The 23877-nt window shown below is 46.3% G+C and overlaps 1 protein-coding gene across 2 annotated transcripts in view; it reads left to right on the top strand.

The window, feature by feature from the left end:
* LOC120949893 (uncharacterized) overlaps positions 1-23877 on the top strand; it is an 80717-nt gene that overhangs the window by 9794 nt on the left and 47046 nt on the right. For both annotated transcript variants that reach the window (XM_049607849.1, XM_049607848.1), the window contains exon 2: positions 12406-12530. The gene's annotated coding sequence lies outside the window, so the exon portion shown is untranslated. The remainder of the gene's footprint in view (positions 1-12405; positions 12531-23877) is intronic.

Raw genomic sequence — 23877 nt, 5'->3', positions numbered from 1 at the left:
GATAAAAGAGGTAAAGAGGGCTCCTATGAGTTCCTGAAAAATAAAGAGTCAGAAAAAAATACATTGCTCACAAGCTTATCACTATTCTGCAACTGTACTTTACTACATTTTATTCCGTTATTGGAATGTTTTTCATCAAACAAAAAACACAAAAAACATATCCCCCTATTTTTACACTCCATCATCGGCGCTTCCGTTCCGATGCCACTGCGCTGGTAAAAACTCAGCTAGAGTGAGGCATTAATTAATTTCCACCTCATGCTTCATGTTCCAATCATAAAGCGCACTCTGAAGGCGCATAAAATGACAGAATGGACCGGTACTGGACACCGCGAACACACAGTTGGAAAGTGCAGCCGATGGAGAGAGGAAAAAAAACATATTCCTCCTTAAGAACAAGCATTATCACCGTTGGTTCGCTACACTGGTGAAAGGTATCGCTGTACCTTTTCTTACCCCCAGGGCTAACCAAAGTTAGATGGCATGGTTCATGTGTTCATTTCATCCCCAACCTGTTCCGCGTGTGTATGTTTAAAACATGATCCTTTAAACCGAAAGAGCGCGCAATGCATCCGCGCGGAACGCTAGGGTTGATATGAATTATGGATGGAGCTCGGGAGAAGAGAACCCGACTGCCCGTTCCCCCAAGGGTTCTGGGTGGGTAGCTTTCAGTGATTTTCTAATCGCAGCCACGAACCGGTACGGTGCACGGTTTTTTCCCCCTTTTTGGTTATTAATTATTTTCAAACTTCTCGCTTACTTGCACAGTTCAGGGAAGGTAACACACTCGTTGGCCGATTTAACGAACTGCGAAATGAATTATGAACCTTTTGGATGGGGAGGGTGTGGGCGCGATAAAGTGTTCTAAAGGAAAAGTTCCGTCCAAGTGCACCAAATCCGTTGTCCAGAAGCCTCCCCCCCTAATGGCGATCACTTTCCGCGAAATGCCACGAATGGTGAAGCTGGAAGCATCTTTCGAACCTCGGCTCGTACATAATTGAGTGACGGAATATTGCATATAAAATTAACGCTAATTGGTTTTCGGTGGCGCATCCACGGACGTACTTTAGATCGACCCAACGATAGCGGGAGAAAAGCAAAAGGGTGCAATGTCTTGTTTTGCTGGTGTATCTTTTAAAATAAACAGAATTCACCACGGGGAAACACACCCAGCGTGGAAAACAATATCGAGATCTGATACGGAACTACACGGCACGACAAGGAAAGGGGTTGGCGAAGGCGTGAAATAAATCTTATAATATTACAGCCAACAAAAAAACCCCGTCAGGCTCATTTAATTTGAATTTACTTGATGTTTTTGCGCTACAAAACAATCACTCTCCTACGAAGTGGTCGTGCGGAAGTAATTAGGATGGGCCAGTGCAGCTCATCAAACGACTTAAACGATCGGTTGGAAAACGAACCTTACAAAGTACGCCACAGCGAACGAGTTGTTACCCGCCAGCCCACCTAATTATCGGCTGACCGTGATCAAAACCTTCCAAAAACCCCGCCCCCCTCCAAAATACGCTGCTTCCTTTCGCCCCGATCTACTTACAATCTCGAAAGGGAAGACGACCCACTAGCCCCCGAAGCAGGGTGACGGAGCGAGAGAGTAACAGAAACGAGGCTAAAAAGCGCACCCGAAAACAGCCTTGATGACTTTACTGACCGACTGAGCCCGCAGCCAGCCAGAGTCGGAGTGAAAATGGAACGCAGCTAAAAAGTTGGAAAATTTTGCGCCAAACTGTGGCAGCGAACATGGATGCACCTTGGGCACCTGTCCCCCTGCCCGTGCGTGGACAGTGTACAGTGTCCCAAAGGCTACGAGAGGGAGAGAGAGATAGGGCACGCTCAGTACTCGGCTTACTCGGCGTGCTTAATTCAAGTGCTAATTTTCCCTCTGAGTTCGCCATTGTGGTGGTGGTGTGCGAGATGCGGGTCACGATAGGGAAAATTAAATGCATAATTAATTGCATGCGTGAGAAAATAAGGGAAAGGTTTTGGAGTGGAATTTAAGTGCGGCGCTGGCGAGATGGGAAAAGCGAGTTTTTCCGAGTTCTTTGGGAGTGACTCTTGCTACTAGCAGACAGTTTTCACAGTGGCATTGTCGCTTTTACTAGCATCAGAGGGAGATGAAGATGATGCGATCAGGAGGGAAAGAGGGAAATGTCTCTATTTTATTCTAGTGAACCCACAGACTTTTCCTCTCTTGTAGATGCAGAAAAACAGAGCTTTATCTTGATTATGTTTAGATACATAGTCGATGATTGTTGCCGGTGTTGTTTTCATGATCTTTTGGAACATTAAGCCGTATTAAATGAGCTTCAATTGCTGCAATAGAGCAGCGCAGCATTAAAAACAGTTGAATTGTTTTAGTCATAATAACAAGCACAGGAATGTCTATATCCTCTACTTTCAGATGGAATGTAGACCTTCTTGAACTTAATCGCCATTCAAAAACCTACACTGGAGTGCCAAGTGCGGTACTGAGTTTTGCATTCTTAAGCCTGCTTTTGACTATTTTACCGTTTTCAGGCAATCCTGTTAACCCGAAAGCAGCAAACAGCACGTACAAAAAATGTACATTAATATTTGCACTTTGCCGCGATTGATTGAACCAACGGCTGTTCATTTGCATTCTATATCCCGCGACGCGCCGTTTCCAATCTCCATTGGCCACCTGTCGGATTTGGTACAGCTGAACATCGGTCCGCTACATTGTCTATCTGTTTGCGATTCGATCGTGCAGAAATTCATGCTGTTTGCTCGCGGAGTAGTACTTTCGTTCAACTATGCTGCCATTAAAAGCCCCATTCTAGCTACCCAACTGCCCTTGCCTGTTCGGGCAATCGAATTGGAAGAGCATCAAGCCATGAAGAGCAGCATGCCAGTGCGCGCGAGCACACACACACATCGTTCATTAAACTCGAAATTATTATTTCGCCTTCCGATTATTATTCTATTTACTTGAAGCTAGAGAGCCGGCAGCAATCATGATTTCACACAATGGTAAAGGCGGGGTGGTGCTTTACGAGTTTTTTGTTGTTGTTGCTGTTCGCCCGTTTGCTTCTGCTTTATTTTTACATTTCTCGTACATCATAGCAAACACTCCACGCCGCTTGGCCTTCCCAGCGTCGTCGTCCCCTAGGCATGGTTCCAGTAGGGTGTTTCGCTTTCTGATCTGAGTGGCCATCTGTTGCTCCGTGGTTCGATGGGTTGAACAGTGGGTACGCTGTGCCGGCACTTTTGGTGCAAAATCTGCAAAATAATCTAGCTAAAGCCATTGGGAGAGGCAGCACTGCTATCGTGGTGAAATAGAAGAATCATGAACTTCATGAAGTATCCGGCTTTGTTTTTTCGTTTTTTCTCTCTCTCTCTGCTATATCGGCAACACACACACACACACACACACACACACACACACACACACACACACACACACACACACACACACACACACACACACACACACACACACACACACACACACACACACACACACACACACACACACACACACACACACACACACACACACACACACACACACACACACACACACACACACACACACACACACACACACACACACACACACACACACACACACACACACACACACACACACACACACACACACACCGGTAATGCACCAGTGCGTTCGATAATAGAACCTCTAGACTTTATTTGTTTTCGCTTTTTTGTTTCATTACTTAGCGGCGCTTTTTTACACACTTATGTATCGACGTGCCGGCCGTAAGCTTGTTTTTCATTTTTTCTCTGCTTATTATCAACTGCTTTAAAGCATCGCTTACCACGCTCATTACACAGTATCGGTGTATGTTTTATTTATAAGATGAAGCTTTGAGATTACAGGCGATGTGGTTTCGGGGAAACAAAAAATCAAACCTCAGCGTCGGTATCGATTTTTGCTGTGTGTCGCAAGCGAGTGAGAGTGGAGATTTGAGCTTACTTTCCCGAGAGGATGCGTTTTTGGTTGAAATTAACGTCCAATTAGGAAAGAAATGATGGATATGCTAAATCAGTTCCAAAGTGGTATGCTTTATAGGCTTTTTGCATGGCAGAATGTTACCTGTACGTATTGTACAATCGGTAAGAGAAGGTTTAAGAACAAGCTCGGTTGTAGCCGAAATCTCAACTGGAACCTGAAGTATAAAACTTTTTCACCTGAGTTGCCGAATGAACTAGCACCGGGAAATGCACAACAACAAGTAAAATGGTTTATTAAGTCGAGATAAAAGTAAAATGTAAATGTTTCTCGACCATTGCAATCAATTCTATATCCCACTGTGCTGATATGCCAATCCCATGTCAGATCTAGTATATGCCCTCGTGATGAGATCTTCAATCTAAACTCTCACGGCTCAGCACCCTCGGGTAAATCCCAACCCGCCCCCCAGCCAGCAGTCACACACACTTAAAACCCCCACACATATGGGTTCAACTGCTGCTGCAGCCGTTTTGTTCATCCATTTGGAACGCATTCTCTCGCTCTCTTGGTGTATCCCACAGTCACACAGGTGTCAATGATCGCTGCTGCTACACACGGCGAAGACCGGTGTGTGTGTAGCACCCTGTTCACCCATTTCACCATATTGTGCACCACCCACCCCCACGGGAACAACACGAATTTTCCACCCCCCAAACCACTTTCAACAGATTGCTATTGTGTGCTGTTCCACAGATGCTCTTTGCCTAGATATGCCTTTTTAGTTTTGCGCTCCATCATTTCAATAGCGGGCTGGAAACGATCTCCCGCGTCATCCCGTGCTCATGCTCGGTTCGATTCTGTTTCATTCCCTTCTGCTCCTCGCGTTTTCCCGTTTAAAAAGCCATATGGTTCGCAGAAAAATAGGGATGACAGGTACAAAAAATACGTATTATATAACACGGTGAAATGCTTGCACCGATCAGAATAGACAAAATACAGGTCCGCTCCGGAATGTTCCCCAGGGTGGAAAGTCAAACGGGAGGAGTCGGTCGACGGGAATTCTCGCTCTGCATCGATGCTTTCATCCACCTTCAATTATGTTTCCGCACAATCCGCACGGTACACGAGTTCTAGTTTGGTCCCCTTTCTCCCCACCCCCAGCCAGGGCCGATGGACATTCAAGCGCGCGTTTGGGGAGGAGGACGGTGTGTCTATTAACTGTAAATCTCCGAAACCGGAAGTACATGCGATGCTTATCAATCCTGGGGAGGGTGTGCTAGAGTGGATGGCTTTTGTGTTTGTTTGTCCCGCTTCAATCCCCTTTTTCTAACAAAAAAAGGTGATAGATTTGGCAAAACTGCTAACGGTACATTCGTTCACGCTGGAGGTGACGCATGAAATGACAGGCGTACTGGCACTGTCCCCCCCCCCCCCCCCCAATGCAAAATCGCCAACTGATCGGTAGGCATTAAAATCGCCTCCCGCCGCCCAGCGTGCAACGTTCTGCAACAGTGGCCGGGCCAAACAAATTAATACAATTTAAAAGCGTTCAGTGATCTTTCTCTTTATCCGCTTTACCGCTGCTGCTGCTGCTGTAAGCTCCCGTCGCTCAATAAACCAATAAAGCTGCCAATCTACGCTTAAGTGGTGAAGGGTGCTGTTGCATCCTTCTCCTAACCCCCTTCGCGTATGTGCATCCGAGAAGAAAATAATAGTCATTCCAGCAGGCAGAAGTACGAACCGGGAGCAAATCTTATCCAATCAGCCCCTATCAACCTTTGGCTGACGGTATACTGCATCACGTTGCCTAAGGGTAGCAGCAGCAGCAGTATCAAGCGCGTACGCAAAAGGAAACACATTGTAAATCGGGAGCATCGGACACTTGCCCGGATAGGGATGCTAAGGGGATGCGTGCTGTAAAGCGTGTCTTACAAAAAAAAGCACAAAATGAACAAAAAAAGAAAAATTAAATTACAACACCGCACAAGTCTGCGGGCAAGCAAGCGACGAACCTTTTTTTTCCTCGACATCGTTTTTTAATACTGTTTGTACCCGATACGAAACAGTCGAGATGAAGTGTGCAGGAAAGAAAAACCACACCACAAACACTAGGGAGAAACTGTCACTTAGAAGGAAATAGGGAGTTGATCGTTACGGGATCAACTTTGGTTCGGTTCGGGCAGACGCATCACCTGCATGGAATGCCGATCGCGCTTATCGTGCCTTTTGTGGGAGGTGGTTATGTCTAAATTTAATCAAAACCGCTAATTAGCTAGCATGGTATGTTGGGGGAGGAGGTGTGTTGCAAGTTGCTCACCACGCAAAGGTGGTATTTAATCAGCAAAAGCAACCCAAAGACGATCATGCGTCGAGGGAGGGAATAGAATGTTGTTTTTGATTAGAAGCACAGAAGTGTGAGGAGTTTTCTTTCCCACATGGAAACGAATTAATGCAATTCCATTCGCCAGCATCCGTACAAAGTTAACTCGATGCTTCAATCATGATTCTTACTCTCTCTCTGTTTGTGTGTTTTTCAGCCTCATTCAGCTAGAAGATTGCTGTACCATCTGTTGTCTTTTCTATGCAATTTTATTCCCTCCCTCCCGGACGAATAGTTTAATTTCCAATAGGGTTTTGTTCGTTCAAATCTTTCCTCTTTTTTGAACGCTTCCCCCAGACCCCTTGCTGGATGTTTCATGGTGTTTTTTTCTTGAGCGTTTTTTTGTCTGTGTGGTACATCCTCTTTTGAAGATACATTTGATGCCGCCTGTTGTTGCCGGAAGTGTTTAGATTTGGCTCGTGAAATACGTACGGAATTATTCCCCGTCCCGCATTTCTGTGGTTCGTTGAACCGTTGCGCTAATGCCCGGTGCCTGGAAAGAGAATTTCCTATGGATTGATTTTAAGTACCGAACGATACCGAATCAAACACTTTTGGGATGGGGTTTTCTGGGTTTTTTTTTGTGTGGGATGGTTGCGTTTGCGCTGTACTGGTGCTTTTCTTTCAAGCTCTCGTTGGTGGAGGTCAACGAACCTCGATTGCTCGGGATGCTTAGAATCAGATAGATAGATAGTTGAAGCCGCCGGCTCGAGCAGAACAATTTTGGGCTCCTTTCCGGTTCATGCAATCCACGCTACGCCAAGATCAATTCCAATTCGGAAAGGTTTCGGTCTGAAGGAAAGGGCCCCCCCTGTCGGCGTGAAATGTTAGCAAACGAACGGCGTAAAAAGGCAATGCTTTTTCCGTTTTCTTGTTGTGTTGGTGGAAAATTGGCCAGTCTAAGATGGTTAAAACTATTTCCACTATTCTTTTTGTAGGAAATGCGTAGGTCAATTCAATTGCTTTGTGGTTGCTGCGACGCGATGGATGCATCTAACAACAGAGGGACGTGAAATTCCCTTCGGGAGGGAACCATTAAGCAACACATCGTTCCGTTCGATCCTTGCCCGCCAGCTTCAGTGCGATCGCAATCAGTTTTGCGCGCAGTGCGGAGGCGCTATCCCAGGCAGTGGACAAAACAATAGAGCCGCCTCCTGGTGCATCGGGCGCATTGGGTGCATTATTTGCATACTATAAGCTAATGCAAGGGTAGGGTTTGGTTAATCGAGCAGAAGCGTTCGTTTCGCAGCCACTCAAGGGCCAGTAAAAAGCTGGCGGCAACACTGTCGATCGATAAATCTGGCGCAGCTTCCGTTGAATTCCGATCGAACGCGCGCACCCGGTTGAGTCGGTTCGCTTTGTGTGAGAGTGCATGCAGCGGGAGCGATCAGCTGCATACCATTGGAAGCTGCATTCTTATCTCACGATCGAACCCAGACGGTTGGGTCGGTGGGTTGAAGAATTTTTGCCAGCACATAAAATTAAAAAGCAATTGTCTTAACAACTGTGTAATCGTTGCTGGTGGGTTTGGTGCTCTCGGAAGCGATTTATCGATAAGAGAAGAGCAATGATGGTTTGTTTAGATAGTCTTATACCTAAAATGCTTAATATATCATTATTTGTATTTTAATAAAAAATATTTTGCTATCAAAGTCAATGATACACCGACCCGAAACACCTAATATACCACACATCTGCATAGCGAAACAGTAACTCGATCGGATAAAGTCAATGCAACCGAAGCCAAAGAGGGAAGCAGCAAGAAAGAAAGAAAATAAAAAAACGCCACTGAGACGAAAAAAAAATCATCCGGAACTAATTGAAATCGATTATAGCATTATTACGGCAGAGTGCTGCCTGACAACGACGCCAATGATGATGATGATGTAGTTGTTGATGGTACCCGTTCGCACAAAAACCGCAGCGAATCGCGTCCAAAGCAGTGCGCAGTGGTCCTGTGCTTGCGAAAGTGCGTGGTGCGGAAGGAAACATTTTCAACCGATTCGGAAAACCTCCACCCCACTCCACGGTGGGAACGCGGCAATGGAAATGAAATGCGTCGTAATCGAACGCATCCGCTGTCTGCGTTGTTGCGCATTGCATGTTGTTTTTCACGTTAAGAACCAAACGCTCGAGATCACACAGTAGCGGATGATGCTTCTGCTGCTGTTGCATGCTTTTCCCGTTTTGATTTCCGTTTGTTTCCTGCTGTTGAGCATCCGGAGGTATTTTGGACGAAGTGGATTCTACTGCTCTTTGTTAGAGGCTTGTTAGGAGGGCATTAGAGGCGCTGCTTAGGCGAGATAGGCGTTGATGCGTTGCAGGAAAGGCAAGCTCGTTGTTAGCGTTTAGGATGTGAGCTTTTCGGAGGGAAGGAATGGATGTGAAAAGAAGGGAAGTGGCGAGCAAAGACAGGAAAAAGGCAAAGCTTCAGAAACGCATCTCAAAAAACCCGTCACCTTGCGCGCCTGTCATCTGATTATTAATGACAGCAATGAAATCACACGGCCGCACGGAACGGTGTTTGATCGAGCGAGCTGACAACCGTGCATATGTGTGTGTGTGTGTGTGGGTATGTGCGTGTAACGCAGGGCCATAATTAACCACCTTCACGGTCCCGGCCCCCTTCTGCGATCCTTCTCGTGCAAATCGTCGTCGTGCGACACGGCACCAGCCAACTATCTTCCGGGCAATCGCTGATGTCTTGCCTTGTACATGACGCACGAGCGCGCGTAATCCCGAGGAAGTGAAGGAAGGAAGACTGTAGCCCTCCATACATCTGCATACATACCGAGCCTGGGGTGGCACTCGTTTGGATGCCACAAATCAGTGCAGCAAGAAGATGCGCAGCTCCTTTGCAGCCAGTGGTGTGCAACCTTATATAAAATATATTTCTTTTTTTACTTAAACTTCTTGGTAAGACCTTCAAAGTCACAAATTGAAAAAAAATCATCTTTCTTCAATCCAACTGGAAGTTGTTCGCCCCTGCCCTATCACCGTCTGCTCTCGTTTGCATGCGATTAGTGCGTCTCTCCTTCCCTTTTGCACCGTACAAGGAAGCACCACGCGCGAAGGTCGCACAAAAACAGCGCTGCAGGACGGAGCCATTGCGTCCGTTTCCCCTCCCTTTATGCGATTGCAATTTCTTCCCATTACGCCTATGCACTTGGCAGTTCCGTCCGGTAGTCCTTCCAGGCGCGCGCGCGCTCTCATACACACACGCAAGGGCAAGGGCAGTTTGGCGTGTCGACTAATGATCTCATTCCACCCGACCCTGCATCACCAACCTTGCGGACGTTCGCGCATTCGTCGCGAGCCGCACGACTGGCCCGCTCCGCACAAAACCCGCAGCGAGCAAATACCCGCCCACCATACAACCGTGGTGGTTTGATTTATGTTACGGTGCGGAAGAATTTATGCTCAGTGGCAACGCGTTGAAAAGCGGAAAAGCTGGTCTATTCTTCGGAATTTCACATCTGCATGTGCCTTCCTTCCCGCCTGCAAGTGGACATCCGCTTGTGACCGTTTAATAAATGGTACGAATTTGTTACAACAATTATGGGGGTCCTGCACCATTTGGACCATTGGGGTTTGTGATTCGTGCAAATGGGCGAATGGGTTACGATTTCAACATTTCGCCTGTCTGGGCAACTGCGCTGTTACAGGCAGGGGTTGCACGTTACAGAACGGTTGGGACAGACTGCGCTCTGAATGCGATCACCCATCAGGACGTACGGGGCTTGGGCACCTGGCACTTGGCGGAGCGGACTTCTTACGAACCATAAAGTAAACCATCAAATGGTGGTGCCCGTTGCCTGCGCTGTTACATAAATGACAGGATCGTTAGCGTGAGGATGAGTTTATCGTTTTGCTGCAGTGGGGTGGAACGGTTGGGTGCGAAGAAAAAAAGAAGAGCAAAAGGTAATGTGGAGCACCTTGAGGGATTTATGTGGTTCGGTAAGTGGAGGATAAAATTGATTTTTGATGGCAACACTGTTTAAAGGAATGTTTATTTGTTGGTCTACGTTATCTAGGGCTGAAGTTGTGCAGGTTTATGGTAGTATTTTTGCTATTTTATGATCAACTAACGATGTTCTACTCTGAAATGAAATGGATTCTTTTTATAAATTCCAAGATAAGCGATGTCGTTGGCATCTGAAGAATATCTATAAAAAACTTTTAATTTACCTTATCACCTTTTAAATTATTTTAGCTCTAAATATAGGTCTGTACATGGCTTGAAACCATGTCAGGCATGTTTTCAGTAGAGCGAATAGATGGCTGCACCACGGAGCTGACCGTAAAGTAATACTAGATCCTTATAAAAGACCTGAGATAGGTGATACATGACACTAAGGGCTGCTTGATAACAACACGACCTTTTTTATTTAATTACGTTCAGAGCTTCTTTTAATTGAAATGCGTTTCATTTCAAAACAATTTCTCACTTCTTCATCCGCATACACTTCTGCATAAAGTAGAATGCAACATATTGCCGTAGGGATTAATACTTCATCACATGCAGCTTTGGTCGCTAATGCAGCCAACCCAAAGGCGGCACTTTACAGTCAGATGGAAAAATGCCGATCGACCACAAGAAATATCAAATGTTTAAATAATTTTAATAGCCACCATTTCACTAACCGTAATCATCACCACACCAACTCACACACACACGCACACAGTCCAACAAGTCATTTGAGGTTGCGCGCCTGGTAGGGGTTTAATTCCCTGCGGCTTAATCAACCAACCGGACTCGGTGCGACCTTGATCGCTGTACCGCACGTCCTTACGTAACCGCCTTTGCAAACCGTAATTCCGACAATTCCGTAACTTCTTCCCAGGCACAGATAACGGACCTGACTAGTTCTTACCCTTATCCACCACCATCAAGAAGGACGAACACATTTTTGTGCCGATTAACTATTGGGCCCCCAGCTCGCACAAAGCTACCGGCATCGCTGTTCCTGTTCTTACCGTGATTTAACCGCGTCTTTTGAGCGTTTTATTTATTTTTTCTCACTCGATTACATGGTTTTGCGTCGAGGTTGGAGAGAGGCGCACATCCAGTGCTAGATGATATTTTAATGATAATTATACTGCGCGCTTTCTACTCCACGCCGGAGGGAAATGAATATTTATAAAACTGCATATCTCTCTCTATCTGCAGCTTTAGCGTACTGGTGCATCCCGGTGTGTGTGTTTTAGTGTGCAACGATGCAGCGAGGGATACGCTCGGTGCATGGAATTGCATATTAATTGGTCATTTGTCAACCCTCCGGCGCTGGGGTTCGATACAGTGTCCCTCCGTCTTCCCTGTCCTTTTCTGGCACCAAAACGCTCATGATCATTTTTCTTACCCATTTCTTCGTGTCGCACCACATCGCGTCGATCGGTCAGCGAAATGTTTGCGGGCGTGAAAAATCGCACAAAACTGCACAGCCGACACAACCAAATCCTTTTTCTTACGGCGCGCTAGGGTTGGATTTTTCACGCCACCGCAGCAAACGGGCTAAGATAGTGCCGGTGCGATAGTGCGTTGTGCTGCGAAATGTGATGAAATGCTTGAAGCGTGTCCAGCGTGTGGATTTAACATTTATCACGTGTATCTTTATAGGCTTCTGATTGATGGTGTGTTTTTTTGTGCAAAGTGAGATGCGTTTAAGTGCAAGATAAATTGGGCCTTTTACTACACGAGTACGTAACTTTAAAAATGAATGAAAAAGCAGGTTAACAAAATTCATCACAAAATTTCGCAATTCAAGAGCATTACCTTTTTCGAAACGGGCATTATCTGGTCGAATTACCTTTACTGTCAATTAAAGTTCAGCAGCGAAATTGATGCACGCTCGTCGCTTATCATGATTTATTTATAAAGGGTGTTGATTGCTCCCTAACGAACCACATCCACAGCCAGAATAGATCAGTATCGGAAAAAGTAGTTTTATGAAATTATCTCTTCCAGGGCTGGGTTTGACATTTTACTGCCACCTTCGCATGTCGATTCAACTGTCAACGTGTGGCCGGATGATTAACTCCATCACATTCTCTCTCAATTTTCCGTTCGCAGCCACTGCACCCCGAGCTGCTTATCGAAAGGAGACCAACAGCAAGCTAGAAAACGGACGGACACCAAACGGACAAGTTCTTCTGCGGACTCCGGACTTAAGCTGCCCTAGGAAACGGGACACGCGGGTAAGTGAATAGAAGCAGCGTGGTGGAGAAAAAAAAACGATCCCAAGGAATCCGATTGAGCTTCGCATTTCGTTACCGATCTGTCAGCGAAACTGGTCTCCTAAATGGTAAAATGCGATTTTCAAACCGGAGATTCTATGCGCCGGTTGACATGACGTCCGGTGCTTTTTTTTTGCAATGCACAGTTAGATTCGCTCCAGATTGGCATCTTGATGACGTCGCGTTCTTGCGCACTACTGCGTGTGCTGCATACGCAACGGAAAACGTGTTGAAATGTGGTGGGATGAGGGATAAGGAAGAAAAAACAGCTCCCTCGACACAACACTGCGGAGGATCTTCGTACGAGAGGGTGCGTTAATGGTGTAACGCATCACTTCCTTTTCTGATCGAGCAAGCGAACGGGTTTGATCAAAACAAATAGAAGAATTTCGACTTGCCTAGTTGGAAGCGAGCCGCCTTGCCTTGCGCTTTTTGCAGCCGAAGCTTAATCGGCAAGGTGGTGCTGCTGGTGCATCATAAATATTCATGACTGATAAGCGCTATTAATTTGCGTCTGCAGTGCGTCTGGGGATGCGTTTACGCGCTACTGTTGCTACTGCTGCAGTTTGCAGCTGCGTGTAAATGCAATAGTTGCAGGGATATGGTAAGCGCGAACGGAGGGCGTTGGTTGGCATGAGCATCGATGGGTGGCATAATTCTAGGAAGCAATCAGCGTGTTTCGCCCGATGAAGTGCTGTTTCTACTGTAGGAGCCTAAGAGTTGGTCCGAGCAGTTATGAATTATCATTTAAATGAGCTTACTTTATTGGCAATTTTTCAATCAGTAAGAATGAAGAGAAGGCGGATCTTTCTAGGAATATTCTAGGAATATAGAATTTATATTCTTTAATTTAATTCTTCTTTTAAATTACTTTATTTTTGACATTTTGAGGATTTATAATTAAGTGTATAATTTTGTAAAGTAAAGTTAAAGAGCATGACATAAACAATGTTATGCAAAAGCATCCAAAAATGTGAAGTAAAATCATATTTGTCTCTTATATAGCAAGCTTTATTTGTGTTTTAACCATTTTTTCATGTTATCATAGCCATATCCAAGCATATCTAACATTTCCCTTTTTATGATGAATGAAAACCTTGTTGATGATCGTAGATATGATCACACAAATAATCATAAATGCAATTGCTTGTTTGAAAAGAAGACTCATCCCTAATCGTAAACGCTTAAGACGAATCGTTATCGAACCTGAAATGAACTTTATAGCATGCTTTTTCCGCTAACCCCGTGGTGAAGACAAATTGCACAGACATACAGCCCATAAGTACGGTGTACATTTTGTTCCGCATTCCTGCTACAAGTTGTTCTTGGGCACACGGGAAAATAATAAGAACACACATTTACCCCATCCTTAGCGCTCACAGGAGGTGTCAATGCAGCGAGAGGGGGTTAGCATGGTCGCTCTAACAGGATTAGTCCCTGTCCCGGCTCACCCCAGGGTACGCGGGGACAGGGTTAAGCTTTATGCACACCGTCAGACTAAACAAATAATGCCATATCCTATTTCTCGGACAACTGCACACGCAATCGTCTGTTGCTTTTGTCCGCTAAACCCGATGGTGGCGGTCATCTGCTGCGTTACTGCGGGAGGTCAAAGCCACACTCGCCCGCGTTGCATCGGCCGGGGTTATGCGGTAGAAAGGTATGAAGTTTTACTACAAATCCTGCAAAATTACTTTCCACACTGCGGGTGCGCGAGCGAATGAACTGGAAAAACTGGACACTGCTGGTGCGGGACGGAACTGCAGTGTTCTCCCAGCAAGCTCCAGTGGAACGTTACAAATCAAGCATCTTCACTTGCTGCTTCACCATGTTGTGGGGCAAGTTGAGTCTATGGATTGGATTAAGATTTGCTTTCCCCTTTTCGCTCGGGCCGTTGCGTACTGCAAAAAAACCTACCTCCGGAGGATGGTAGATGATGGGCACGCATGGCTAAAATAAATAGCAATGATCCCAATGGCCTCTGCACGGATCATTCACGGACGCCTTGCGGATGCGTATTCACCCGTAGCACACAGCCAGACGCCCGAAAGCAAATACTTCCCTTTTACCCAGAGGGCAAGCAAGAAGCAACATCACTGTGGGGCAGTAAAATTGATTTATTGTTTCGCATGTGTCTAGCTCACGGCACAGACACCACCCCAGCCCAGGAGAGTTTTCCCAACCGTGCGTCCCATCCGCCCAGAACACAAGGGCACACGGGTATGGGGTTTTATTTGTTTTCCAATTACGCCGGCCGGTATGGGCAACGTTTTGTTGGTTTGCCTCTGGGAGGTGGAACGAAAATCACAGCCAATCTTTCTCCTCCCCACTCTATTTCCAACCCCATAAAGTCGCTCGGTTGCGTTTGGTTCGTTAATTTCTTAATTTATTCTTTCTCAACTCCCGGGCGCCTGGCGGCAAACGCTCGGGACTGCACGCGTGGCCGGGTTTTATGTGGCCGGGGCCGGTCGCTCGCTTTTCGGGGGCTGTCCTGACACGCGCAGAAACGTCTTCATTCGCGGTGGACGCACGCGCACGCGCGCAAGATCTCGCGAGCTTGCTCTTACGATCTTCTCTGATAAGCGAGGATATGTGTGCAAAATAAAACGGCAACAAAAATGGCAAAAACCACTGCTCATGGAACGCCGTTACGTAGAATGCGCCGTATGATGGGTTTTAGTTTACTGTATCTGCCATGAGCAGTGTTTCCGGTGCCGTCCCGATGCACGTTGGTTGTCCGGTTTAAAAGATATTAATACTAGCGGTAAATGGAACGTCCCGGTAGGTCGTTATGGCGGGCATGGGTTTAGTTTGCATAAAACAAAGGTGCGCTAGAAACGTTAATTAGTCGGAGGCATTAGGAAGTGGCGTAATTGGGTTCAGTTCCGATGGCGATGCAGATTGAGTCCTTTGGAATATATTAAAAAAGAGAGGAATAATGCAAGAGAAAGTGGAACCTTGTTTGTTGAAAAGCATGAACATATTGCATTGAATTTTATTTCAAGGTTCGTGCATTTTACCATAGTTGAAGTCTTTCAAGCAAATCTTTGAGATTGTTCTTTTCAACTCACAAAGCTCCTCAAATCTAGATTCTTATGTTTTATTCAGACGAATATATACTAACATAAGACTAAAATAATTTATTTCAAAACTTTCACGAAGGGTTCGTCTCTTCTCTTTAATTGAAATCTTTTAGGTCAGTAAGCTTTAAACGTTATTCCATCGATTCTCACGCATTTCTAGGAGCACGGGAAGCCTCCTGAGGTTAAGAACCTGTTCGATCATAACCTCTACTACCCGTAAGCTCGATCATAACCTCTACTTTGCAGTTAGTTCTATCCGGCATCTGCTTGGTATCAGGTTCTGCTGTAAAAAAAGGAATAAATTTTTGATATTATTTTTGCAATCAGCGGAAGCAATCAGTGCAATCGTGTCCGGTGCATCTGTCGTCAAGCCTAGGACAATTAACAAGTCTTTGCTAGCCTGCTCTACGACAACGGATGATGGGTAGAGAACCAGTTTAGAGCCCTCTCAAACCGTTTTACATGCTGCTTCCCTCGATTAAATATCAGATTGCAATCACTGATCCGCCCGTCGTCCATCCATCGCGACAAACCAAAAAGGTCTCCACAGGCGAAGCAGAGCACAACGGCATTTATGCATATGAAGCAGGACGGGGTGGCCCCCGGGTGTATTTATGCATTCGGTACCTTTTTGCCACAGCATCTGTTGTTATGTCGGGGCCGCAGGGGTCGTGATCGCTCTCCCCACGCCCAATTGACAATCAATTTCCAGTCAATCTCTTCCCTGCGCAATGTGCGGGTGTGGGTAGAAAGTGTCGCTTGCTAGAGGGTCTGCAATTTCCAGCCCGGCAGGCCAGATCGATCAACGCTCTGAGGGAGTAGCAATGGGTTTGAAAAAAGTTATTATCCACTCGCCGCAATTGTGGAGTAGGACGGTCGACCGGCTATTTCCTTCTTCCGCTTACCAGTTTTCTGCCAGCACATTCAGTATGGGACAATAAAATCGTAAATGTTGCATAAATTATGATCTTGGCCCGTGCGACGACAGGTTCGATTTGGCATCGGCATTTGCTAACGGCTAGAGGGAAGTGTGTGTGTGTGTGTAGGATACGAAGGGATTCTTCTCGCATTGTCGCTGCTAGAAGACCCCGAAACCGGACCACGAAGTTATCGATCCCGTGGGATCACCTCTAGCCGCTAGTACACCTCCTGTTTTTGGCCCTTTGGCAAACGAACGATGCTGCATGCATACTAGGGAAGGAAAGAACCATTTGCAGAAATCTGATCGTCGGCGTACGTATGTGACGGTACGTGTTTGCAGCGGCGCGTGTTGCCTAGCACAAGGGGTGAACGAAGGGGATGAGGAGAAGATAATTTAATTTACATAATGGGCTCGGAATCGCGGGTGGATAGTGATACAATTCTTTTCGCTGGAAGAGAGCTACACGACAGACGTTGCATAAAACGGACGTTGATGCTGCACGGAGCGCTCCACCGTCCAAGCGGGCCATGTGAAGGTGGTCGCCCCGATTGAAATATTGATCTGGGGCAACATAATTTGTACGATGGTGCGGGCAGTGTTATCTGCGCGAACGCGTCGTAGGAGGATAACAGGGTAACAGGATCTTCGCAATGCCGAGATGTCTATATACGCTCGTCTAGCTTAGCCTGTCTAGCCCTCCTAGCTCAGCGTTTGGTTTGAACGGTTTAACGGAGCTTTGAAGGTGGGTTGTACTTCTTTTCTCCTTTTCAAAAAAAACGGCTCTTTGTGGAGATGGTAAGTAAAACATTGAACTTGCAGCATGATGCCCGCTTGCCAATTGGAAATCTGGTTTTATCATCAGCCTCAAAGTATGCGAGAGCACAAAACGGGTCTTTTCTGCGGCATCGCCAACATGGGCGGGGGGGAAAAACTGATCTAGCCCGGCCGATGTGGGTCCTCCGGTACCTTCGGCAGATGGAACTTGTTTTCACGCAAAACTCGTTGTGCACTTGCCGTCGATAGTTGGGTTCGATTGCAGCAACGGGGCACCATAGTGGTCATAGTGCGATGCGCAACGTTCCGCTGCGTAGGATTGCGTACAAAGGGAACCTTGGAAACGATGGGATTTATATCAACATAGGAAGAAAAAAAAAGCTCATATAAAAACACCGCCCGTTCGGCTGCGACACGTCACAGACGTGCTAGCTGCAAAACAGGGACTTATTCATGAAGAAATGGTCCAGTCTCCAGCAAAGGGGCGACATCCATTAAAAGGTAAATACTTCTATAACTGCTTTTTTATTGGGTGGAAGCACAACGAGTGGGCCGCCCGAACGGCCGGTCGCCGGCATGCAGTGGCCTCCGGGGACACTTTGCGACTCTTTTAATTTGCTACAATCGAATCATCCTGACCTGCGGGGAAGAGAAATGGCAGAGCAAGCGAGAGAGAGAGATAAGATTAGAGACGGCGAAACGGCAAACGGGTTCGTCGCTTGGTGTCGTTTGATGGGGAACATTTTTACAACACTTGGAGAATGGTTTGGAAAGAAATGCGTGGCGTTTTTGTGTTTGTCGCTTGCGATCGTTGATAAAAGAAACCTTTCGGCAAAGAAAGTGCGAAAGCGCTTTTCCCTTGTGCTGCACACCAATACAAATCGATTACAAACGGCGGTGGTTGGTGAAGTTCATTGGCGGCGAAAACGGTTACCCCTGTCTAGCCGTGTCTAGGGTGTTACAAAGTTCAACAACTTGTAGCACCAGCCACGCTTGATCGTTGGATCGTGAACCTCACCAGATCGTGATCGCATAGCACAGGTACACAGGGCAGACGAATTAATAGATTAATCCATAAATTGAGTGATTTATTATTATTGCACCACATATTACTCATCTCCGTGCCTGGTTTTTGCGCAGCTTATGCAAACCGGTCGTCGCCTGTCCGTCGGGAATTACCGGATCATCCGAAGGTAGTAAGAAAAAAGCGCAGCCAGCCCAGAACGGTACACTGGCGACGGCAGCATCATCAGCTACTCCATAATAATAATCATATTTCTAATAGTTACCTGTGCTGTGGGGCCTTGCTCCCGTCTGCCATCATCGAAAAGAATAACGTACACGAAGATGTTGCAGATTATCGTGTCGGAGAAAAAAAAAACGATGGGCCGGAAGATGAGGTTTAACATTGCCAACACTAAAGATCCCCCAACCCTCCAACAAAGCACCTGTTTTTTCTGCAGCTTCTCCTCTTCGACGCCTCAGAAGCCGGAGCTAATCTTTCCACCGACTCCTACCAGCTTAGCGACGATCGAACGGATCGCTAACGATACAAAATTTAGATAATCAACACAATTACCAACAATACCCTTTCAATGAAACGGTCAAATTACCACCAATCTGGTAGTACGCGGCCGTTCGTCGCCTCCGCCGTACCGTACGGGAGCTGCTGCTGGGCCGTGGTCAAGCTTCCCATTTTTGCAAGCCTGGATAATCACGTTGCGCAAATACGTTTGCGAGGAGAACGGGAATTTGATCGGGTGTAGTGTTAATAAAAAAAAACCGCACGAACCAAACTACCTTACACCGTTCTTGCGGCGGGCCGGTTTATCTGTCGGCACTTCAAGTAGGCAAGGTGACGATAATCGTAAACTGACAAGAACAACTAATTTGCTGTTGAGTTGTAAAAAAACGATGAGAACGGGAGCGTTCTCTGGGCGAAAGGGGATAAAAACTGGGATCAATCCGTTTAATGCAGCTTCGGAAACGGAACGGCGCTGAAACCGGCAGAGCAGCATCATAAGAGTGGTCATTTCAGGGGGTCCTAAAGTGGCCAATCCGGTACCAGAATTGTTGGGTATTAATGGAGTTTACTGTTCAATAAGCAAACGAACGAACAAAATGCTGGCGTCCCATAGCCGTGTGGTGTGCAGCCGTTGGTGCCAACGGTGAATATTGGAAGTCATTTCTCGCATAAGAATCTTGTTCAATTGCCCACTTCGAACGGTTCGTGACTTTTGAAAAGGTCGGTAGCTAAAGTGTCTGTAGCCTTTAGCCGGCATTAGATTAGCTTCCGTGCAGGTGGAGGGCACGGTGTAGTGACTTCATCAACAGCCCAACACCCGAGAGAGTGCTTCTAACCTTCAAGGGTCAACGATGGTGCACACCTGTGCCCAACGAAGTTCACACCATCATCCAAGCCTGGCTCTTAAGTCCTAAGAGTGGGTTCTGGTGCAGTACACGTCGAGAGTGATGCTCCTGTTGGGGAAAGCATCTTTTGAAGGAGGCATTACTGGAAATGGCGCTAAGCTAAACTCTACAGAAGTGCAGGAGAATCACGAACCAAGAGTAATAGATTCCAGTTGATTCTGAGGAGAAGTTCACACGAAACTCTACACATAACATACACTCTCAACGCGTCATAAGAATGCTTAAAGTCCTAAGCTCTTAAGTACGTTACATGTTAATAAGCAACACTTTAGTTCGGGAAATTCCCAGAACATCTGCGTAGATTTCTCACAGAGGAGCAGCGAGCAGCTTGGAGAAATTAAATTATCATACCAAACGGACCCGCACCCGTCAACAATGTTTAACCGATCGTCCAATCACTTCAGTTTCCTCTCCTGAGCGATCCACCGCGTGAAAGTTCCCCCGGATGGCGGCTTTGCGCTAATCTGCATACAAACAAACGCTTCAGTGTCCACAAGCAGATTGAAAAATTAGTCGTCCCATTGTGAAGCGTTTCGGCACGATCGGTTGACATTTCGGTCGATCCCTTGTGTTGGATTGCTATCCTCTGTTCGGTCCGTCAATCGAGCAAATTGACATTTCCAATCAAAAGCGCGCACGCGAGAATGCTGAATGCCGAACACTAATCAATGCTGTGCATTGTGTTGTAAAGCGGGAGGAGTTGGGGATTGTCTTCCCCAACAATAATAAGACGCTTTCTAGCCTCTTGGGCCCTGCGGAAGAGATCCAGCAGGAGCCCGCGCACATTCCAATCGTGTGCCGTTTTGGAGCTGGTGGAAGAAATTAGCCGTCCAAACTGGAGCACTGTTCGCTTCCGCACGGCGGCCTCTCTTGAACAGGCTCATTTGCATACGGTGGGTCCGCGCTTGTGGAATGCGTTTAGGAGTGATACAAATTGATAATGCGCGATCGTGACTCGGCCGAAAATGGGCAGCTTTTGCTGCTGTTCGTGTGGCGTGTAAGAGCACACAGACGGGTTGTATTTTACAAATTAGCCTAATGGGACGCGCCCATTACAGCACACGCACTCGCATCTAGATCATTTGTAGAAGTTTATGCGAATTCCTTGTTGGGTCCTTGAATACTTAACCTTTTGCAGCAGAGGTCCAGCGCGATTCAAAAACGCACCTTCTAGTGAGCGTGATTTCCTTCTCCTGCGGACAAACCGGCACCTTATCTCGTGCCCATCTCGTGCCCGCACCGAACCCACTTTTCTTTGTCCAGTTGCGTCCCGAAACTTCGATGAAAAAGTCCCTTTACTCGGGCTTGGGATCGATTGAAAAACGATTCCCGTTGCACCGCCCCAGTGGATCTTCATTAGCAGCTTTGATAAAACATTGCGCAGCCAACACAACACAAAAAGATGTTGGCCATTCAATAGGTACTTACGCGCCGCATACGGGCAAACACACATAATGTCGTCCACTCCCAGGGCCCGATTGTAGGCCAACGGAGTACCGATAGAGCAACTGGAGGGTTTGTCCTTACCTGCCACCTCCTTACAAACCGGCAAACCGGTAAATCTAGAACCGTGTACTGTGGACCTGCGTTACGGGGCTGCGGGGCGTAAAATCCTGCCATAAGCCCCCGGGCCCCGGGAGAGATTGTCAGGAAATCGTTCCGCACCGTATGAGTGTGAGCGCACAACACAAAACAACATTTCAAACAAAAAAAAGAGGCATCAAAAGAAGGAAAACACATGGGGGGGAAAATCGACGAGATTCATGCGGAGTTGCTGGGATAGAATGGGGTGGTGAGTGTGGGGCAACCTGTTACGCCACTCGGGGAGCGCAAGAAACCATCGCGGTAGCTTCTTCCTTCGGCAAACGGCAAGGAAGCTTCACAGAGCAAGGGGAGATACCCGATGATATCACACAGAGGTAATTGTTGAAGATTAGAAAAGTTCGATACGTTGCGGCATCTCGAGCGCAAGTTAAGCTCGTGTACAGGATAATTATTGACCGGCCGCGCCGTGCTTCTTTAGCCGGCCTATTGGTACTTTAGATCGTTCGCAACATGCACGGTAGGAGGAAACAACAGACAAAAAAGCAAAAAAAAACGCGTCCAATATTCTACGTGGCAGTGCTGGGTGTTTGGAGCATTATTATCAGCCCAGCAGTCGCGATCGCCGACCGCGCGCCACACCGAATGATGATGGGTAAAGGTGGATTAAGGTACGGAGGTTAGCGCATCGGGCGGCTCGCTCGTGTTCCGCCACTTATCGATGTAATATTTTAATCTTTTCAATAAACCAGATATAGATAGGGATGCCTTTTCTTCTTGCAGAAGCGGGCGTTGCGTTTTGCGCGCGTTTAGGACCGTCATAAATTCTTTGCGTACCGATGCAATCAGCGGAAGAAAACGGTTCGTTAGTTATGGTGTTGCACAATGAGGATTGATAAATGTTGTTAAGTGTACCAAAAAGGAAGGAATTGTTATAGTTTATGGGGGATTGAATGAGTTAGATGTACGCATTTAGGACAAATACATCTTAAGGAAATTAATGTAATTTTTGGTTTTTACTTTAGTTAGTTGTAAACTCTACTCTAGTTTGAGTCAGTTGTATTTGTACATAGATCTCGTTAATAATGTAAAAAATTTAAGGAAAGATAGTATTTTAGCATTTTTATAGAAAAGTCACACAAAAAAAAACAACATTTAAAGTAAAAATCCATGCTTGAAATAAGAAACAATTTCATTTGATTGGATCAGAGATTTGAAAAAAAGAGCCTAACAGAAAGCTTATTAATACTAAACAAATAGCACGCATTATCTCTCCATTCAGCACAAACTTACACAAAAATGCAAACCATTCCAACATAATGACGATGACATAGCCAACAATTCGTTGTTCGCATGCTTAAGCTCGGCTTAGCGGAATTCCCCCTGCCTTCCAAACGGACATCAAACACCGTTGATATCCACACCGTGCGGGAATCGATTTGTAGTGCTTGGTCGGCGCTCGGCAGCCACCGCGAAAACAGCACACAATTAATAACAATTACTTTTAATTACGACAAACCGATGCCCGCTAACGGGATAATCGCTGTTTGAAGATCCAATAAAACCTAACCCGATAATTCCACACACACACATACTCACACCGCAAAACGTTCCCTGTCCGTAATCGGTACGGTACGGTGACTTCATACGCCATAAGAGAATCAGAAGAGGAACCTGAGCTCGCAATCAACTGAATCGCCGATGAAATGCGATGAAATCAATCGCTCACCGGCCGTAGTAGGTTGCACCAAGCACGAAGCTCTTGTCACCAAAGCGACGAGTTTGACCGATTTGTGGTCTGTTGGACGTCTGCCGGTGAAACCTGGGGTGGGGAGTAGAACGGAGGTGTAGAAAATACCAATCAGCACAAGCGGAAAATCGAAGCCGCAGTAAATGGGACGGAATCGGGATGGACGGTATTGGAGTTGGAGAGGGCAACAAACGCAACACACAACCTGTCCCTTTTAGAACCCAGATGCCCCAAACCAGATGATCCAGCGGAAAGAACCTGTTTGCCGTCGCGATCGAGCGTCCTCGATTGATCTAATTAACTTTATTCAACGGAACATAAAACGACGATCAAAACCGTTCCTCTACTGTGAATCAGGGTGGCTGGGGTGTGGTTTGGTACGCGCAGGGAACGACCACAAGCCTCTAAACAAGTGGCGTCGTTGCAGAAGCCAGTGCTTTTTTCCACGTTGTCCTAGCATCGGTGCAGTAAGTCGACGGCTACCGTGGCTTCACTGGGTCCCTTTATGGTCCCGCTTAATGGCCGTTGACGGATCGTTGACAAGAGGTGGAGCTAGAGATGGAGGCTTATCTTCATTTTTTGTTGTTGATGTTACTGTTATTGTGTTGCGAAAAATAAGCTGATGAATAGATTGATTCTAGGAATTCAAGCTTGGCATAGCAGATTTTCTGAAGTTTTAAGCTGATTTTCGATTTATAGAAATCGCTTTTTATTGATTTTCTTTGAAAAACTAACGAGAAACAGCTTGTTGGGAGTAATCAAACAATCAATGATTTTATATATATTAATATCTTTCTTAGTATTATG

Source organism: Anopheles coluzzii, chromosome 2, assembly GCF_943734685.1.
Source record: "Anopheles coluzzii chromosome 2, AcolN3, whole genome shotgun sequence".
In the NCBI taxonomy this organism is placed as follows: domain Eukaryota; kingdom Metazoa; phylum Arthropoda; class Insecta; order Diptera; family Culicidae; genus Anopheles; species Anopheles coluzzii.
The sequence above is the reverse complement of the archived record's forward strand: the minus strand, read 5'-3'. Positions and strand labels throughout refer to the sequence as shown.